General features: G+C 44.4%; 1 long non-coding RNA gene across 2 annotated transcripts in view; it reads right to left on the reverse strand.

Annotated features, from left to right (window-relative positions):
* LOC144613804 (uncharacterized) overlaps positions 1-18,863 on the reverse strand; it is a 273,378-nt gene that overhangs the window by 13,228 nt on the left and 241,287 nt on the right. For both annotated transcript variants that reach the window (XR_013551226.1, XR_013551227.1), the window contains one exon: positions 7,066-7,184. This is a non-coding gene — a long non-coding RNA (uncharacterized LOC144613804). The remainder of the gene's footprint in view (positions 1-7,065; positions 7,185-18,863) is intronic.

The following is an 18,863-nucleotide window of genomic DNA, read 5'->3' on the forward strand; positions in this document are numbered from 1 at the left end:
TGGTCATAAGCAACTCTTGGCCAGAGTGGAGCCTCCAATGACAGGTATTCATTGAGCACCTACTGTGTGTGTTAGACATCAGCACCCAGAAGGCAGCCACTATTTCCAATTTCCTAATCATTCTTCCAGAATTATTCTGTATAGGCGAAGATACACACACACACACACACACACACACACACACACACTTCGCAAAAAGACAGCATGCCTCACACACGGTCTTATATCTTTTCCACTTAACATTGTATCTCACAACCATTTTGTAAGAGCACACAACCTTCAGTAGAGCTGCTTCATTTTTAATAACTTCTTTTTCCTAAGCTTCTTTTTAATAACTGCATAGTACTCCACCCGATAATTTATAAGAAGATTCCCCATTGATGGAGAGTTAGGTTGTTTCCAATCATTAAAAAATGCTACAGTGCATAGTCTTGTACACAGATTGTGTCCCAGATGTGAGAATATATTGGAAGGATAATCTAGAATTGATTACTGGGGACCATTTTTAAAAAAAAAATCCTACATAAATCTTTTTTAAAGGTGGCAAGAAGCAGAAGTTCATGCTATTAAATGAATTAATGAGTTGTGGGAAAACTGTAGCAGAGAGTGGTGACCTGGGGGTACTCAACTTCAGTCAGATAATTATCCTGGTGACCTTGGGCAAGTCTTTTAACTTCTCTGAACCTTTGTTTATAAAATGGACCACTGGGTCATTCAAAGCTGAGGGAGAAACCCATGAACCTATGTACTTTTTAGAAAGTATTCAGTATCCTGAGATCCAGGGTAACGTTTGCCTCTCCTCCTAGGCTTTTCTTTGCTGAGCTATGTAAGGCGTTGGTTTTAGGCACTATTACTTTCAAAGGGGTTGGCACACTCTGTTGCCAGCTTCTCTTTTACAAGAGCATGTGGTATGGTGAAAACAGACCTGAAGAGCTGACTGAGGAATCCGACCTGGACACTTGTCCCAGCTGCATGACATTAGGAAGTCCTCTTCTTCTGTAGGGTCTCACTCTGTTGTTGAATGGATAAACCCAGGTGAGGTTTTGGGTAAAACCTCAAAAAAGTGTAAAGCCCCATTTCCCATTCTCCCCCCCCCCTCTTTTTTTTTTTTTTTTTTTTTTTTTACAAAGAATGGGATAAACATGTCTTTGCAGGATAAACATATCTTCACCATGTTCAATTTCCAAACCCAACTGAGTCCCTATACGCTTCCTTCCTTCCTGTGGCCAATGTTTGCTCAGGAACATGGGCTGACTGAGGAGCCCCAGACAGAGGAGACAGAATTTCTGGTGGGAAAGATTAGACTAATCCCTGTAAGCCAGCAGGGCCATTGGTGAAATGTTTTCTTAGGGTTCTGTCTGTGGTGTTCTTGTGGTAATCATTTACTACCTGAAGTAAGCGCTGAGCTTTCCTAAGAGTAGAGTTGTTCAGAAAACGCTGACCTGAGTGTGGGCACCAGTGTAAGATCTGAGCAACCTGGAGTCACTCCATGGACAAGGGGCCCTCAGTCTTTCAGTGACTGCCATCAATGCCTGGTGGCCAAACAAGGAGAACTTAATCAATGAAAGACTGTTGTTGGTTGGTAATGGAAGTATAATGTAACCTTAAGTGTTGAACTTTGCATATTGCTTTTTTATAAATACTTTAGTTCAGGTTTAGGCTTGGGCCTTGAAGCGTTGTTAGGGGAGGGGTGGGAAGAGTACACAGAGAGACAGGGTCTCAGCAAGGAGATTTGACTGACTGAGATTGTACAACATTGAAAAACATGAGTGAATTGAACTTGCTGTCATATAGAAGCTTCTTACCTCCGCCAAGAAAAGTCCCAGCTTCCCCCTGAATCTTATCCATCCCTGAAATGATCTGTCATCATGGACATTCCCCAGTGTTCCTTAATGTTCAGACTGAGGTGAATCTGCACACTCACAAAATTAGACGATGGGAATGGAGGGCAACTGGCTCCTTAATGTGAGGTCTCATCTACCTCCAGGCCATCCAAGCCAGAGCACTTCCAGGCTGCCATCTTGGTCAGATCTTGTCTACTTCAAGCCCCGAAGACCTCACCCTGATGTCTAGTCTATTTCTTAGCTGGAAATTCTTAGAAGCTCAGTGTGGGAAGTTGTTATCCAGGCGAGAATTTTTCCCCTACAGCCACCACATGAAGCTCACTATTCTCAGTTCTAGAGGTTTCTCACCTGGTCCCAACCCATTCTTCCCACAGTCTGTGATCCCCATGCATCTTCCTACCTCCTTCCTTGTTGCTTGTGTCTTTCTATGCTTACAGCTTCCCTGGTCATTGGCCACCGCAGGCTGGTCTTTCACTTCTGGGCTCCCTCATATCTACACCCTGGTCCATGTCCAGATATGCAGCTTGGAGATTCAGTCTTTGGAAAAAGAACCACCAAGACACTTGTAAGGGTCAAACTGTGGGCTTTCAAAAGAAACCTCTGCTAGGGCTGAAGGTTTTTGCGCCACTGCAGCCATCCCTTCTGCTTGTCTTTTGTATCTTTCCTCTCCTGGGTTTCTTTTCTAGCACCTGAGACCTAAATTCTCATGGCTCCCTTTGCTTGTCAGGGTCCCATGTTGGTTAACTTCACTTGTCAGTAGGCAGCATGAGTGACTGGCCTACTGAACCTGCTTTGTTTTCAGCTGGTATCTAACTTTATAGCTTAGTGCCTTTTGAGTTGGCCCCGACCTGTGCAGGGGCCCAGCTCTGCTCCATAGCATGCATGTGAAGGGTGGGGAAACATTTATCTTCTGCTCCGTCAAGTTTTCATGTTGTGGAGCAGTATTAGAGGGAACTCTTTTGGTCTCATCTCTACCTCTTCAGAACTTGTTGATGGGATCAGTTGGAGCCTGTATCTGTCCAGCCACATCTTCCAGGAGCAAGATCACCCCAGTGAAATGCAACCCATTTTTCTTGGCTTCCCTAAACCCGCAACTACAGCATGTTTCCTCTTCCACTTTCCCAGGATCTTGACCCAGTTCTGGGAATGTCACTTCCAATTTGGGAGGCAGGAAGGAAGCCCTTCAGGGCTCTCCCAACCAGCCTTACACTTTTGGTGAAGAGGCTAATATTTTGATCCTTTTCTAGGCAGATTGGGTCTAGTTATCAACTGGTCAGACCTGGAAGGGAGAAAGTGCTAAGAATAGAATCTCCTCACTTCCAGTAAGTAGCAAGAATTAAGGTATCATGCTTCTCCAGTTTTGTTGCTAACCCCAGTCTTCTTTGTTTAACCGCTCATGCTAACATCTTCCTGGCTGCGACCCCGAAGAAAAAAGGTCTTCTTCTGATTTATAAATCCTGCTTCCTTCCTAAAGAAGTCTTCTCCTGCCCCTCAGGCCAAGGGCCTCTCACAGGCCAACACTGTGAACACTGGTGCTGGATCACCTTTTGCAATGGCACGACAGAATGACCCTTTTCTCCCTTCTATGTGCCTGTCCTTCTGGATCAAAAGGCATACATATTCCAGTCATAAAGGCCATCAGGATCCTACAATGCCAATTTCGTCATGATGCTGCCAGAGGATGAACATGTCTGGTGACTTCTGGGTATTTTATGTACTTGCAGGAGCAGGTGAACCAACCTGAGAAATCTTTGGCTGCCAGTCTCATCGGACCACTGCCTGCCCTGCTGTGACCTTTCCCACTGTCTTTCTACAGACACAAAGCGTTGTCCCCAGAGGTGGCTGTCAACTGCAGCAGTCACAACATGAAACCAGGCTCCGGTTTTCCTGAAGAGACTCACCCTGCCTCAGTGCTGTGGCCTGGGGAAGGTTTTTAGGGACCAGACAATGCCTTCCTCTTTGTCCCTCTTTCTAGCTCTATCCCTCTGCCTTTTCCTGACTTTGTTCTTTGTTTAAAAGGTCCGGATGGAGGAGCAGAGGCAGCCGTTGTGCAAGGGATGTAATTTTGACCCCTTCTGCTCCTAAAAAATCAATACTCCTTTGAGTCTCTGTAAAGAGTGTTTTATAGACTCCTTTCTGAGCAGCCCCAATCTGTAAAAGCTGATATTATCTGATGACCCTTCTCATACTTACATTTTTTTTTTTTTTTACAAAATATTTCCAGAACATCACCTTCCTCTATAACTGAGACTTTACTGCACATATCTGCTTTGTGACAGTATATCTTATCTGCCCAGTTTGGAAGGTAAATCTCCCCATTTACATACCTGAAGGCACTGGGGGATGACAAAGGTCATCAGCTGACATGGTCGCCTTCAGCCCGATGGGAGCCTGAGGTGGGGTGGCCGTGTTAAACATGAAAGGAGGAGCTTGGCTACAGGCTTTTTGCAAAGATAGAGAAAAATCCATCAGCTAGAGGATGTCTGTCACCTGTGATAAGGCTCAGCCTTCACCAGCATTATCTCAAAGACAGAAGACACCTAGGTTTTATTCTTCCTATTGTATCTGCCACTTTACAAGGAAGAAACACGCAACTTCCACTTAATTGCCAAATTCTAGAGCTAGAAGACGCTTCAAATGTCATGGAATCCAGATGTTGCACACTGGTGGCCAGATGGGTCCCCGTGATGGACACAACTTTGTTTGACCTGCATGGTGTTTTTGTTTCTTTGTTTGTTTTAAGTTGAATTTGTTGTCGATACTTAAAAATGAGGAGATTTCAAATAAAAATAAAGTTTGAGAGATTTTTCTTGAAAAACTGGAAGCTCTGGCCCCATTCCTCCATGGGAACAACTGAGAAGCAACTGTTCATTGCACTTCCAGAGGCCAAAATCCCTACCCTATGCTTACTTATGGTACATCCAGACGCACTCAGGTTGTGACCCCTCAGCTGAGTTTAGTCCCTATACCACCCCCTTTCTTCTAGGTGAGGAAACAGGAACCTAGAAGGTGAAGTGATCTCCCAAGGCCTCACAGGGACTAACACGCAGAGTCCCTGCCAAGTTCCCTCTGGTTGTTGGGCCAGGGGCTGTCCTAGGTGCGTTGTTTCAGTTAAAGCATTCCTATAGAGTTAAAACAAAACAAAGCTGATCATTCAAGAAGAGGAAGGCGACATTCTTGGGGGGAAGAGCATTGTGTTGGGTTTCAGGGAGAACCAGATCCAACCCTTGTTTTGTTTTGTTTTGTTTGACAGATCCTGCCACAGGTTTATTTGTACAAATAGCACAGGAGGACACCAGCCCCAGGAGTCACACCTGTACTTCCGTCCTCACATTGCCAGACAGAGCCTCGAGTGATGTAGGCAAGTTGACTGAGCTTGTGGCTGCCACCCTTTGAGATCTTGGGCTTGACCTCCTTCAGCTTGATGAGGGCCTTGATAGCCTTGTGCACTGAAGGCCTTGGTGTTGTTGGCCTGCATCTTCTTCAGGCCCTTCTTGTTGTGCTTCTTGGCAAAGCACATGCTCTTCAGGGGGTCTACCCCATTAAGAGAGTCATATCTTTGTGACCAGGGTTTCGTGATGCCATTTCTATGCCATCTTTTGTGAATGGTTGTGTGTGGTGCGCTTCTTGGACTTGGCCATGTCTACACTGAAGCCTGCAGCTCCCCCAAACCCTGGGATTTAGTACCTGAGTACAATTAGGTCCAATGAGCCAAGCAGAGGGAAAATATCTTTGGTATTCTCACTCTCACTCTTCTTAGCTGTGTGAACTTGTCTAGCCTTGCAACTTCTCTGATCTGCACAATGGGGATACTGATATTTAACCTTGGGGGTGGTTGTGAGGGTTGGTGCTAATTCTGTGAAGTTTTTCCTGATACCCTTCTGCCCCATTAACCCCTAAAGATGTGACAGCTCCTTCCTTTGGGTCATTTGGCCCCATATACCTCTATTCCTGCACCTGTTACAGTACTGCATTTGTCCCCAATTAGATTGCAAATCCAGACATTGGAGCCCTGTACCTGCTTTTATGACTCTGGTACCTAACACTTCATAGGTACTTTGTGACTGTTTGTTGAAAGCCCCTAACACAATGGCTGTGATTTTTAATAACTAGCACATTGGAGTGAATGCATCTGAATCAATTCCTTCAAAACAATCACCTTAGCAGACCACCATTGCCCAAATCTCGTCTAAAACTAGGTGCAAGGACTTGATTTTGGGCCATCCTGGGACTGCACAAGAAGTCTCTTTCCTTTGTTATCATGTCAAATTTTCCACCCAAACAATACTTACCACCTCCTTTGGTTGGCAATCTTAATTTTGACTATTAACATCAAGGATGTCATAGTTTTCCAAACCTTTAAAACACTCCATACATTTACATTGTTATTGTTATCTGGCCGAATAGCCAGGGCCAAACCCACCCTAAGCGATGAAAAATTGCCACCATTGAGAATTATACAAAAGAATATTCAACAGAAATGAAAAAATATGCCAGAAGAGATATCAATACATTTTGAATAATGAGGATGTCATTAGAATAAGAAAGTACTTTGAAGGAAAGTCTTTCATTTAAATGAATGAAAAAAAAAATCAATTCCATTGCTATGTAGTTACCCTGTGCCTGGAGGGATGGGGGAGGAAGGAACCAGCCAAAGAAGTAATAACACAGTGTCCAGAACTAGTAAAACCCAAGGTGGATTATCTACACTCTAATCATTCTCCCACATTACCTGATTCCTGATCCCTCCATGTATCATAGGGAGAGGAGCAACCTTTGGGGTGGTCTTGTTTCTGATCTGACATAATTGATACAAATATTTGCTCCAGCTAGGCTTTTCTGAGTGGTGGTGGGAATGACCATAGAGACAAGGCTGGGGCCATGAGTACTTCAAAGGACCTAGGAATGGGGCTGACCATCCAGTTGAGAAGATGAGGCAGGATGAAAAAGCATGTACAGCATTAGGGAAGTTGTCCCGGGCTGGGGGGGAGAGGTTAACTTCCACTGGTGGGTTTCATGTAGGTGGGTTTCATGTAGCCATGGAAAAAACTGGTTCTGTTGGACTGTGAGAGCCTGGGAACACTGGGAATGTGTTGGAGGAACAGAAAGGGCAGGGGAGGAGGCCACACAAGCTAAGGAAGCAGGGCTAACTACTTGCTAATTAAATGACTCTACTAAAATCATACACAATAAAGACATAGTTTATAGATTGGTCACTTACCTTGTTTCTCATCTTTCCTTCCAGGGAAGAAAGAGCATTGTGAGTTCTCAATCAGTGTTACTCATTTTCCAGGTAACCTTGAGACATCATTAGGTCCCTTTGCACCTCAGTTTGCACATCTGTTTAAAAGAAGAGAAATACCTGACTTTCATATCTCACCAGGTTGTTCAGAGGATGAAATGATATATTGCATGTGAAAAATTGTTTATTCATTCATTCATCCATCCATCCATCCATTCAAGTAACCACATACTGAACCCTTTGGGATTCCACCAAGACGTGAGGGGGAAAGGCATGGCCATGGAATTCCAATCAGATCGAGAGCTATAACCAGTTCTATCAGGAGAGAGAACTAGACAATAATTACTGGAGACATTTGAGCATTGGCTTTGGAAATGCTCTCTTGGCCCCTAAACTGATACTAATTGTATTTCTTCTCTCTTTTCATTAACTTTTAAAAGGATAAAGTCTCAATACCAACTGAAAAGCATCTCATGTGAGAAAGTCAAATGGCATTGGGAGTATACACCCCAAAGCTGGTCTATGTGTGTGAATGCCCAGACAATGCCAGATGTCCTTGCCCCGCAGCTGCAAGATGTCTTGCCCATATGCCTCTTCCCCTTTTGCAAGCCCAGCACTCTGAAGACGGGGGTGCTTGGTTCTCATTTCTCTGGGCAGAATGGAAGAATAAAATGGGGGGCATCACACTTTTCCTTGATATTGTGTCATCCCCGGTAGGCTGTGTCCAGCACCCTGAAAAGCCAGCTTAAGTTCTTTGAGGAAGATCCCAGAATGAAGTTTTCCTGCTTCCGTCTTTTTGGTTGATATTGGTCAAAAAACTGACTGCTTTGCCTGAGTTCACACCCCTCCCCTTTTTACCTGGGTTCTTAGAACAGGACAGTTGCTAGGTGCCCCTGAAGGAAGATTAGGAAGAGGTGAAAAGGTAAGGTCTGGGGCAGTATTTACTCTCCCACGGCAGCCTGTGTGACCAAGAGAATGAATGAGAAGACTACAGATAAGGTTAATCAACACAACATGTTCATTGCTTCATAGGGACACCAGTTACAATTGTATTAAACCCTGAGAATGTTTTTTGATAAAGAGAAAAATCATGTGGTGTTTTTCATTGTTGAATTCCCTCAGAAAATCAGGCCTTTCCAGATGATGGTTTGACATTCTCTGTAAACACAATTAGTCTGGGGTTCCTGCCGCATGGTAGTAAAGATGCCTTCACAAAAGCAGGAGGGAGATTGAATGATTACATTAGCAGAGCAAATATATGTATGATAAAGTTTTATGAGCTCTTCTTCCAAGAAAAGGGCTCTGTAAAAACAATATTGTATTATCCTTGTTCCAAGGCTCAGGGAAATGTAGCCTCCCTTATTTATCTTGGCAGTTTGTGATCAAATTTATCTATTCATCCCTTTTTTTTTCAAGAAAATTCAAACCAAACATCATCATGTTATTAATATTATTTAGTGTTGCATCTTTAAATATCTTATTTTATATCATACATCCTTCTCTTCGAGGTGTTAACTCAAATTTTCTCTCAATATACAGCCAGAACTTATAGCAGCAAAGCAAACATTAAAATACTAATGTAATATCATTTCTTGCTGAGATTACGAGATTTCCTTCTTTGTGGGATTTTAACAGTCATTTCATTGACTCTCAGGAAATGGGCTGAAAGCTGACAGATGGGCCACATGATGCTCTGGGCATTATGGTTACCTTCTCCAACCCTTAGGGTAAAACCAGAGCTTCTGTCCACGTGATCTGGTAGTCCTTGCAGCCAGAGGTTTAGTCCTAGACAGATCACAGGTCACATCATCCTGTTCTCATTATAAATCCAAACTAATGTAATACTAACTAACTTTTTACATTAGGTAAAGGGAAAAGTGTACCTATATCACCAGTGGGTGAAAAGGAAATTATGGAAGCCATATATTAGTATAGGTCACCACTGGTCTTCCAGTTAGTTGAAGAAAACATCCCAAAGTGAAAGTTTTTGTTGTTTGTTTTGTTCTGCTGAGTGACAAGACAGAGCCTAAAGGATTGGGAAAAGGGTTATTCTAGGTCTTCCAGAATTTTGTCCCAATAATTGATAGGGAAGTAACAGCCAGAATGTCATTGCTCTTCCTTTCTAAAAGGTGTGAGGTATTTCCCAAAGGCTCATCGTATTACAACATCATGGAAATCCTGCTTAACTGTATTTGTTTCCTTCTGCTGCATAACAAAAGACTCTCAAACTTAATGGCTTAAAACAACAATTAGCATTTATTATCTCACAGAGTTACTTTGGGTCAGGAGTTCTGACATGGCTTAGAAGGGTGGTTCTGGCTTAGAGTCTCTCATGAGGTCAGATGACAGCTGGCATTACAGTCATCTGAAGGCTTGACTGGTGCTGGAGGATCTGCTTCCAAAACGGTGCGTTCTCATGAGTGGCAAGTCAGTACCAGCTGTGGGTGAGGCACCTCAGTTCTTCACCACCTGGACGTCCCCCATAGGGCTGCTCGAGTTCTCCATGACATGGCAGCCAGCTTTCCCCAGAGTCAATGACCCTCGAGAAAACAAGGCAGAAGCTAGATATCTTTTATGACCTAGCTTCAGGGGTCACATTCCATCATTTCTGCAAAATCCTATTGCTTATACAGGTCCACATATGTGGGCAGGAACTATAGAAAATTGTTAATACCAAGAGGTAAGAATCATTGGTAGCCATTGTGGAAGTTGGCCATCATATTAATTTGTCTGCGTTTTCAGCCTATCTTTAACCCACTGTGGCAGTATTTTCTCCAAACCTTGTTTTGTGGTTTTCCTCAAGATGTTAACAAACATTCGGCAAAAACCACCACCTACTCCCCCCTTCTCCCCCACGACGCATACATACCACCACTGCTACCAACATCAACCTCTCGTGGTCAATAGAAACATGGCAAACTACATTTTGGAGATTCATAATTCACTTGACATAAAAACTCTGGAAAGCACTTTAGTAAGTAGATGTGTTCGGATTTCATTCAGTATTTCTTAAACTCATTTGACCTTGAATTCTCCTTCATAGAATGCATATTAATGTCTCCCCAAACACTACACTCAGAAAGACATAATTTAAGAAATGTCTGTCTGCAGTTGTTTCAAATTAGGGCTAATCTGTTTTAAGTTTGCCTAGTCAATCTCCTAGGAAGTTTCTATGACTCTGATGTTTGTGGGGATTACATTGAGGTGTGGGGGGTTCTGCCTTGGTCACCACTCACTTTTCCTCTTCAACAATTCCAATTTCAATATTAATTGTTCTCTAGAGTTGACTTCCTAACAATCATAAGACTTCAGGCAAAGTCATCCAAAAAAGAGTTGGGGGTCATCCAACCACCAATTTTGTATTAGAAGTGTTTCTTTCTTGGTTGTCATATTAAGTTGCATTTCTTCTTTTTTAAAAAAAATATAATTTATTGTCAAGTTAGCTAACATACAGTGTATACAGTGCACTCTTGGGTATTTCTTCTTAATAAAGAAAGGAGGGGTGCCTGTGTGGCTCAATCTCTTGGACATTCAACTTGATTTCGACTCAGATCATGATCTCATGGTTTGTGGGTTCAAGCCCCACATTGGGCTCTGTGCTGGCAGTGCAGAGCCTGCTTGGGATTTTCTCTGTATTCTTTCTCTCCTCTTCTCTCTCCCTCTCTCTCTGCCCCTTCCCTGCTCAGAATACATAAACATTAAAAAAAGAAAGAAAGAGAGAAAGAGAGAGAAAGAAAGAGAGAGAAAGAAAGAAAGGACAACATAGCATTAGCAAACTTCCTCTAGTATCTTGAGTTTTAGGGAAGCAGAATAGCATCATGGTCAAGTACACAGGTTCTGAGTGCCTTAGTTCACACCCCTGCTGCACCATACAGGACATGAGTAAGCTTGGATAAGTCCCTTTAACTTTTTAAAAACTTAAATACTTTATTTTTACAGAAGTTTTAGGTTCACGGCAAAATTGAGAGGAAGGTACACAGATTTCCCACATACCTCCTGCCCCCAACATGCATAACCTCCCCCATATCAATATCCCACATGAGAACAGTACATTTATCACAACTGATGACCCCTTTGACACAGCATAATTTGACACATCATAATCACCCAAGGTCTATAGTTTACCACAGGATTTACTCTTGGGTGATACTCATTGTATGGAAATTCATCATTATCATATTATACAGAGTATTTTCACAGTCCTAAAAGTCATCTGTGCTCCCCCTATTCTTTCCCTCCTTCCTCCTCACCACCCCTAGCAACCATTGGTCTTCATACCATGTCCATGGTTTTGCCTTTTCCAGGATGCCACATAGTTGGAATCATACTGTAGTTTTAACTTTTTTATGGCTCAGTTTCTTTAATTGCAAAATGAGAATGAGGATAAAACTTACCTCAGAGTAATTTGTGGGGACTAAATGATATGAATCCCATAAAGCCCTCAGTACTGGTACATGCCCAGTAAGCATGAGTTCTTGCTGTAAAGAAGGTAGTTCACTTGAAAAGCTGGTGGTTCTACATTCCCTACAAAGGACTTCCTATCTCTGAGTTGCTGGAATAATAGGGAAGCAGGTGGGAAAGAGTCTTGACTAGAAAAGAATGCAGGGGAAGCTAAGAGATGGAAAAAGAGCTCAGCTAAGGTCAGGAGGCAGGAGTGAGTCCATGGAAGGGATGGCCATTCCAAGGGATGGAAGGGTTATGAAGGGTGCCCCCAGGACCCAGATTTCCAGCAGTTTAGTGTCTTTGTCATTACAAAGGAATAGTGCAGCTTAGCTAGTGAATTGTAGAGTTAAAAGGTATGTCACAGATTAGGCAATTGGAAGACTCCCTTTATAGCTAAAAGAAAGAACTGGAGAGGGTAAGCATGCTGCCAAGACCCCAAACCTTGTCAGTCGTGAAGCCAGGCTCCTGGCACTGGCTTTAGCTCCTTTCAACTTATGTGAATCTTCATGATCTGTTGTGAAGACAAAATTTTCCTGATAGTATAGCCTCCAAAGCATTCTCTCGAATTGATACTAATGTGCTATATCTACAAATCCATATTCTAACAAGTATCATGGGCCAGCTATGTCACAATAATTGGTTATTAGGACAGATATCTAGAGGATGTGATTAGAGCCTCAAAGTTGCCAAACCATGAAGGAAACCTGGTTCTATGTGCTGTAATGCTGACATTAGTTTTTGTTGTTGTTCTCAAATAAACTTTTTTGAGGTATAATTTACAGGCAATAAAATACAGATTGTAATCGTACAGTTTGGTGGGTATAGAAAAGTGTATACATCCAAATGACCATCACCTCAGTCAAGAACTGGAACATTTCCATCACCTGAGAAAGTTCCCTTTGCAGTAAATCACCTTCTCCCTGCATCACACACCCCCACCCCTGCCCCCAGGCCCAGCAAACACACACATGATCTAACAGTAGACTTTAGTCAACTGAAGTTGGAATAATTCTGACTCAGTGGCTAGCACTGTCCTGGTGCCCAGGAGTGAAAGGGCAGAGAGCGGGGCCTCTGTGACTCTGTGATCTACTTTGGAGACTGGCCTGGGAAACAGATGAGTGGCAATGGTCTCTCATATGTCAATTAGGGCCAGAATGGCAATGGAATGAGATGGTTTGACAAGTCTGGAGATGACTATAGGCTGATAAGGTCAGGGAAATCTTGCAGGTGTGAAGGACATCTCTGGAAGATGGCGGTGTATGGGTGGTTTGGCGTGAGAAGGAAGGAATGGTGAGGAGGACAGGCAGCTGAGCAAGTGACAGCGTTGTGGGGTGGAGGGGCTGACCTCCAACATGTGCAGCCCTTTCACAGACCCAAGGAGAATGCCCTGCTGGAGGAGGCTGTGGGATTCCTGTTGAGCAGCTGCGAAGGACCAGTGAAATCTGGGATAACAGGATCAGATTGTTTCCATAATTATTGCATAATATAGCGTATGTTGCATTAACATACATTATTTACTAAATAAATGCAGGTTTTAAAAAATGTCCGACTATGAGCCTGCTGCCCTTTGCTTTTGAAAATGGCCTTGGTGCCTCTCAGTTCCTTGGCCAGCTCTCCTGGGCTTTGGGGAGCCCCAGAGTGTGAACATTTGCCAAGCCTCTAATGACAAGGCCCCATTAGAGTGCATGGCTGGGTTCCTGGAACCACCGGTTAGATGCAGAAATGGAGCTGGAGAATTAGCTTGATGCATGTTCTGCCAAGGAGGGACATGCATTCCCAGTGGTGGCGGCTCCCTGGAGGGTGAGGCAGATGGGAAGGATGTGTCTAGGTCATTAAAGCAGCGCCACAACCAGCAGGCAGGCTCTGAACACCACTCCAACCTACTCCAGTTCTGGGAAGTTTAGGAATCCCTGTGGCCACCGGGGCTTGCGCTGTCAGTAGCAAGGGACATTACGAAATGAAGAAAAGGAGGAGCAGGGGGGTGAGGCGTGTGAAGTCATGGACAGAATTGACTACCTAGCCTATGACAGGCACCGGGAATGGAGGGGAGAATCAGACACTGTCCCTGCCCTCAGTGAGGGGGGTGGAAGACAAATGGGGCCAGTTAATATCTTATGATTGGTATAAAGTGATAGAGCCCTGTTATGGGTTGAATTGTGTCCCCTTCAAATTCATATGTCCTAACTCCCCATACCTTGGAAACGTGACCTTATCAGGAGAAAGTCTACACAAAGGTAATCAAGCTAACATGTCCTTTAGGGTGGTGCCTGATCTAATTCGTCTGTTTCCTTATGAGAGGGGAGATTTGGACACAGAGGAACAGAAGATGATGTCAAGGCACAAAACGATGGCCATCCACAAGCCAAGGGGAGAGGCCAGGAACAGCCCTCAGAAGGACTCTTCCCTGCCAACACCCAGATTTCAGACTTCTGGCTTCCAGAACTTTGAGACAGTAAATTCCTGTTGTTTAAGCCACCCAGCCATGCAGCCCTAGGAAACTTAATGCAGGCCCTACTGGAGGACACTGCAGGGTTCTCTGGAGCAGAACGAGGTGTCAAAGAAATTGCCGGCACCAAGGAACATCTAGGCTGAGACCCGAATGACAAAGGAGATATCCAGTGGGGAAGAGAAGGGGCAGACTTGTGTCTGGCCCTGCAGGGTGGATGGGCTCACCAGCCTATAAACAAGGCGTGATGGCTAATTGCCTGTCATCAGTAATCAGTTTGACATGGAGCCAGCAAACCTCCGAAGTCAGGTTGGGGGTGAGGGAATTGGCTGGGGACTTTGGATTTCCGTTCATCAATGTCCAATCAGCAGGGAAGCTTTCTGAATGGAAACAAGCCAAAATATTTGCCCATAAAATTCCTTTCTGGACCATGTTAAATTGGAGATCCAGTAAAGAAGATGGGGCATTGGTTAAACAAAGGTAGCAGCTGAGATTTTTCTCCATTAAAATGCACAAAAAATGAAGCATCGTGGGATGCTGGAAGGATAATACTTGCTTTGCAAATGGGTAGAAAGAGAAGACTTTTAAAACTAAGAGTTTGGGCCTGCAGTTTTGTTTCTTGGGAAGGTCACATGAGGATGAGCAATGAACTTTCTCAGGGCCAATTCCTGGACAGCAGATCCTGTTTTATCGTTCAGAGAAAGGCAGGGTCTATTCTCCAACATTTTGTAGGCTGTCGAGAAGGGGAATAAATCTGAGACCGCCTTTAAATACTGGGTTTCAATTGCTTTCTTTCTTCCCTGGGCAGATATACGGGCTTGAGGTATGATTTAGTGCCCGAGCCCAAGGGACTGGTCTGCTTCTGCAAGATGGAGGCAGGGCTTTCCAATTATTTTTGTGTTTTCTGCCGAGGACGAGTCTCCATTCTCAGTAAAGAGACATTCAGGGCTGGGGATTCTTTCCTCGGGAGAAAAAGTGAGAGACCACAGTTACTGTTGGCCCCTACCACTCCTAGTGTGGGGACAGGGCCTATGTAAGGATGATGATGATGATGATGATGATATAAGAAGAAGAAGGAGAAGAAGGAGGAGGAAGAGGAGGAGGAAGAGGAGGAGGCAAATTGCTATTGCACTTGAAGGAGGAAGTCTTTGTTCTAATTAATTAAGCAGGTAACTAGGATCTAAGAGTTGATTATATTACTGGAAGCATAGGGCTTCCTGCTGTAACTGGACAGCAGGATCTTCCACTTGGCTCCCCAGTCTGAACTTACCCCCAGCCACAGTCACCTGAAAGAGAGGCATCCTCCCTCAAGGGAGGATTTGGGCAGGAAGGGGAGGAGGGCAGCATGTTCCAGATGAAGCCAGGGAGGTCTAGGTGAGAATTAGCAAGACATAACTGTGTTCCACGCAGGGACCCGGCTCCTGCCAAGCATGACCCATTGGATCTGTCTGGTTCTCCTTGATCTCATTGAGCAAATTAGCCACTCTTCCTCTGGCTGGAGCAGCACATGATGGGGTGGGGAAAGGACCTGGAGACGTTTGTTCCAATACTGTTCTTTTCTGTGTCTCTTTAATAACAATAATAGTTGAGAATGCCTCCTCTGTACCAGGTATTCTGATCAGGATGTTATGTACTTTGTTAATTTCAGATGGGTTTACTTTCTGACAGGGGACTAGAAGCTGTGATCTTGCCAAGTCCTCTCCACAGTCACGGGCCTCCCTATGCCAAGCTTTGGGAAAGCTTTGCGCTAGTGATTGGCTCAAGGATGGGGACTGATTCAAGTTAGACCAAGAGACACAGTCCTGGGAATTTCATTGGAACGTACTCTTTCTCAGAACTAACAGCTAAGTTGTAGGCAGAGATTGCTAACTGTGTGGGTAATGTAAGCCTGGGGAGCTTGTAGGAGCCCTCGTGGAAAGGTCCAGCCTGGGACGAGAGCCAGGGCTGAGGAAGAAAATCAGAGAAGTCCTTCTGACTTTGTTTAAGCACTTGGATCCCATGCTACAGCCTGAGCTAGATGTTCTTCAGACTTCCAAATCAAGTGAGGCTATAGGTCCTACCTCCTTTTCTAGCTGGATTTCTGTTGCATATAATCAGAAATGTCTCAGCTAATGCATCTGTGGATCTTTCCAAAGAAATAAACCATTGCAGACAGTTTATTGTGAAACTAAAGTAGAAAAAACACACCTAGTGAGATATAAGGGTTCTCTGAGCCTCTGTAACCAAAAATAGCTCCCCCGCCACCACCTCCAGGCTGAACCTGAGTCCCTGAAGATACCGCTATATTTACTCTTTTTAAGATTAAATGCCTTAGTTAACTGTAAGAGTGGTACCTGAAGGTATCAGCAGCTATGAATATCTTTGTTTGAGTTCATCGGTCTGGCTTTGGTCACTTATTCGGGGCGTGGAGAAGGAAGCCTTGAAAGGAGAGGGTGTGCTGAAGGCATTTTGTTACATGGGGAGGGGCTAGGGAAGGTCTAAGTTATGTGGTTGGGGTGACTAGGGAGAGTACAGAATACAGGAGGCATTGAAGACATAGGAAGAGCTGATGATGGAAAATACCAAAGGTTTTCTTGGTAGAGATGTCACAGGAAGTATAGCAAAGACGAATTCTTCCTGAGTCCTGGCTTTGCAATGGGCCACCCTAGCCTTAGACAGTACTGGAATAGACGCCACACAATACGTAATACTGAGAAAGACTGGGGGTGTGACCTGGGTCAGGCTCCAATGGGATTGTGGGTGTGGGTGCCATGGGTGGCTGGGAGATGAGCATGGTCTGTGCAGGGCACTGGTGTGGCAATGGGTGTTGGTAGGCATACTTGGGGGAATGGATGTGGTCTGAGATAGGCCCTGTGTGTGTGTCTGTGCATGTGTGTGAGTGTGTGTAGTGCTGGTGGGGCTAGAATCAGGAGGGGGCTTGTCTTGGCGGACAGGCAGCTGTCTGCTAAGGGGCACTTCCAGTTGTAATTGAGAAATGGCAGTGCACTATCTCTCCCAGAGTGAGATGATAGTAATTAATTGTTCATTGATCTCTGCAGGTCAGCTAGAGGTCAGGGAAGTTACTCCAGTGGCCTTCCAGTTTGCCAGGCAGCCGGGAGCCGTGGTTGAGACCTCAGTGGGAACCGTCCTGTGCCCTAAACCCTGACGAAAGGTGACAGGATAATTATGGTAACCTTAATGTCTGTTATTACAAATAATACACAAGTGAGCCATTCAGGAAAACCATGCCAGCACCATCTAAGACTTGGGGAGGAGGAGGAGAAGGAGGAGGGGGAGGAGGAGGAGGAGGAGGAGGAGGGAGAGGGGGAGGAGGCGGAGGAGGGGAAATGTGTCTGACAGTGGATATTTTTCAGCATGGAGCAGAACCCTGCAGTATGATCGTTGTTACGGTCACTATCAAAAGCTCAAGTAAGTGTCCATCTGGGTATGAGGCTGTGCCTCATAGATCTCATTGCTGATCTATATAGGTGATTGCAGCCTGAGACAGAACTCTCACGCAATCTGAAGGGCACACACACAGTGAGTGGGAAAAATAAGACTAGATCAGGCCCCAGCTCTTCTGCAAAGGCTTCTCCCATCTGCCACATTCTCCTATTCTCTGATATTCTCCAGCACATGATAAGGGCATGAGTTTTCATCTATGCAATGTCTTCATTCAACAAATATTGATAGAACCCCTCTTTTGTGCCAAGCTCATGTTATGTGTATATTCCTGCAGAGCTTATAAAGGTCCCAAGCTATCATTCTTGTCTATGTCTTCCCCCCCCAATGAGACCGTAAGCTTTTGGAAGGCTGGAACCATGTTGGATATCTTAAACAACAGCCATTTATTGAGCATTATATTGTGCTAGGCACATGGCACATCCATAATGCATCCATAATAGAGTCCACAATGCTTAACACAAGGGCCACACATGTACTAGTTCCTTAATAAATACTGACTAATGAAAAAATATGAAACCTGATTGTTGCATTGATCATGGGGGTAGTGAAGGGTGGGGCAGGGGTGCTGTGGTGGTTCACTCCTTTCTCCAAGATGAAATTCAACTCATCATCCTTTCTAGTTTATCTGCACTTGGCTATGGGGTGAGATTATTCACAAAGTCTGCAACTGTGTGAATTTTCTTCATGAAATATACTATCTTTGAGTTATGTTTGAGCTCATAGAACCATCTTGTCTGCAGTTCAGAGGCACAACATTTTAACTCAGAGGAGAGCGAATGGTTCAATGGAATAGTGTCCAGTTTCTTTCCAAATGTTAAGTTTTCTTTCTGTGCACCTGAACTTCTCTATTGGGCAGAGTTGGACGTGGCTGCCTTTTGCAGCTTTCAGATGCAATATAGCTCTCTCACTGCAACAACGCTTCATCCCATCCATGCTTCCACTCTAGGGTCACCAACCATCACCCAATTCAAAGGATGCCTTTGGAACACAGTGTGGTGAAATCTGCTCTTTTTCAAGCTAAGACCCCAGGCTCCAGGGGTTTCCTCCCACCTCTTTGGCTGTTTTTTTCAGTCTCCTTCATGGGCTCCCTCAGTGATCTTCCATCTGACCTATGTGCACATAGCAATGGCTGCCTGTACATCCTATTTCCAGACAGATGTCCCTCCCCAGTCCCTATTTCTTTGGACTTCTTGGACAGAAATCTCCACCTGAATGTCCCATAGGCACCCCAAGTTCAGTAAATAAAAATTGAATGCATTAGCCACATCTATTTTCCTATTCTCATCTCCAAATCTGCTTCATTTAATGAACGGGATCTTCATCCATGTTACCCAATCTAGAAGCCTGGGAGTCATCCTGAGCCTCTACTTCCCCTCACTCCTCACCCCCAGTTGCTCCCCAGGCCTTGTGATAAACATCTCCTGAGTTATCTTCTGTATCACTA

The sequence above is a fragment of the Panthera onca genome, chromosome D3 (genome assembly GCF_046562875.1).
Source record: "Panthera onca isolate mPanOnc1 chromosome D3, mPanOnc1 haplotype 2, whole genome shotgun sequence".
In the NCBI taxonomy this organism is placed as follows: Eukaryota; Metazoa; Chordata; class Mammalia; order Carnivora; family Felidae; genus Panthera; species Panthera onca.